Raw genomic sequence first — 2,467 nt, 5'->3', positions numbered from 1 at the left:
CAAGCTGTCGCCCTGGGTAGAGTGGTATGGCATCACAGCTCACAGCAACCTCCAATTCCTGGGCTTAAGCAATTCTCTTGCCTGAGCCTCTCAAGTAGCTGGGACTACAGGCGCCCACTACAATGCCTGGCTATTTTTTGGTTGTAGTTGTCCTTGTTTGGCAGACCCGGGCTGGATTCGAACCTGCCAGCTCTGGTGTATGTGGCTGTCACCTTAACTGCTTGAGTTACAGGCACCGAGCCAGAGTTGGATAATTTTATGTGTGCAAACCATTTACATGTTACCTACCATACAGTAAATGCTTAATATGTGCCAGCTATTATAAGATATGATTAGATATTATCATTATTAGTTATGTCCATGAAGAAAAATAAGAGCCGAACAAGAGCTCTTCATTCTGATGTCTATATCTATGGCCACCCAACCTAGTGTCCTTCAGTCACTGGATTCAGTTTGTTAAATATAGTATGATGAAACTCATTTTTATTTTGCTCAGAAATGTTTACTATGTTCAGGCATAAAGAGATACAGAGACAAGGAAGACAGAGATCATTGCCCTCCAAGGGAGATAAGCTGGATTTTAAATATAGGTCAAATCAGTTCTGCAGTCTTTCATTACTTCTCCTCTCACTTTCAACACTTTTTCTGGCTAACAATTTTGTGAAATCTTGGGATATAGACATTACACTGCGTGTCAATACCATCCTAAGGCAGTCCTGCGGTGGCAGGAGTTGGAAGCCTGGCCTCTCTGAGAAGATGCAAACACAGCTGTGGTCCCAGTACCACAGCTAACTCCCAGAGATGCCATCTTACCTGGCACTGGAATAAGAGCTAGGTGGCATTATTATTCAGCATAGATTACACATGGCCCCTAAGAAGCTTTTACAGTTTGAAGGTAGAAAAGACAAAAAGAGACCCATTTTATAAAAGGAAATAAATAAAGAAAAGGAGACCTGTCAGTGATCTTGTTTGTTACACAGTCCCCCTTCCCTTCCATCAAGGTGTTGTCTGCTGGAATATACAGCTGTATTTTTTCACAAGTCAGGACTTTAGACCCAGATCTAGGAGACAGTGTAGGAGACAGTGACAGTAAATTGACAGATGTAGATTTTGTATACCCAAACATAAGCAGAGAGCTCTCCGGGGCTCCCAGGTTGGCCAAGTGCACAGCAGAACTTTATCCATTCATCTACACCCTCTCTTGCCCTCTCATCTTGGCTTCTTAGCTTTTGCTAGATACTTGGGCTCCAGACCATTTCCATTACACAGAGGGTGCCAAAAAAAAATAATATATATATATACACACACACACATTTTATGGAAAAAACCTGTATTAAATTTGTAATACTTAAGTCACGTTAACTTCTACAATTACAAGAGGTATTCAACATGACTTGTATTCATCTTTTGTTATCAGTATATATTTTAATACAGTTTTTTTCTTTCTTAAAATGTGTATAATTTTGGCACCCTCTGTATTTTCATTCTTTCTCAATCACCAAACCACTTGTCATGTCCAAATGGGATCTGCTATCCCTCTGGTAGTATCTTCTGATTTAGGTTCACCATGCCCAGGCTGATCTAGCTCCAATAAGCCTGTATGGAAACTTGCTTATCAGTTTGAACTAAAGTCTAGTTTTTTTCCTTGGGTGCCAGTAGGTCACCATGAATGCTCAAATGTTTTAGGAGTAATGAAGAAACCATAGTTGATTACTGCCTACGTCTGGCCAAGACTGACCAAGTTAGACAAGATGTCCCTCTGTGAAGTCCTGTTTTAATTTGAGGTTAAGGCCAACCTGCTCAACTGTCCTTGCCACCAGAGTTATTTGAAGTACTGATAGAAAGTAACCCCGTGAAATTAGGACACCCTACCCCAAAGGATCCTTAAGTAAGGGAAGTCCTCTCCTGGAGGCGTGCATTTGCTTTCACTACATGAGACTCGGGGTGTGGCACTGTTATCTGCCCCTCTCTGGTCACTATGCCTACCTTGAGGATCTCATAAGTAATAAAAACTCTTCACATCATGATTGTATTGTTAAAACTGTGTCCCAAATCTAACCCTTGATGGTGAGATCATCCTGGAGAAACCCATGCAGGTGGATCCCCTTGCTAATGCTTGTATGTCTGGGTCTCTGGTGGCTGCTGGTGACAGAAGCTGCTGACTAAATTAACAGAGAAACTTGAAGAATTTTGTTCAAAATACCAAGACATGACCCTTCTAAGAGCTATCATTGAATGAGCTTTTATGAAGGGACAACCATAGGAAATGACAATGCTTAGATAAGTAACTGAGCTGCCTCAGCCTGGCAGCTGCACCACCAGTTCACCTGCTTACTGCTCCCAATTCTATTCATGACACAACTGTTAGGTCATGTCTATGATGTCACAGGTACTGACAAACTCTCATCTCTGGATCTTCCTGCTTCTCCTCTTTCTTTTTTTTTCTTTCCTTTTCTTTTCTTTCCTT

Source organism: Otolemur garnettii, unplaced genomic scaffold (assembly GCF_000181295.1).
Source record: "Otolemur garnettii isolate 467f Iridium unplaced genomic scaffold, OtoGar3 scaffold00044, whole genome shotgun sequence".
Taxonomy (NCBI): domain Eukaryota; kingdom Metazoa; phylum Chordata; class Mammalia; order Primates; family Galagidae; genus Otolemur; species Otolemur garnettii.
The sequence above is the reverse complement of the archived record's forward strand: the minus strand, read 5'-3'. Positions refer to the sequence as shown.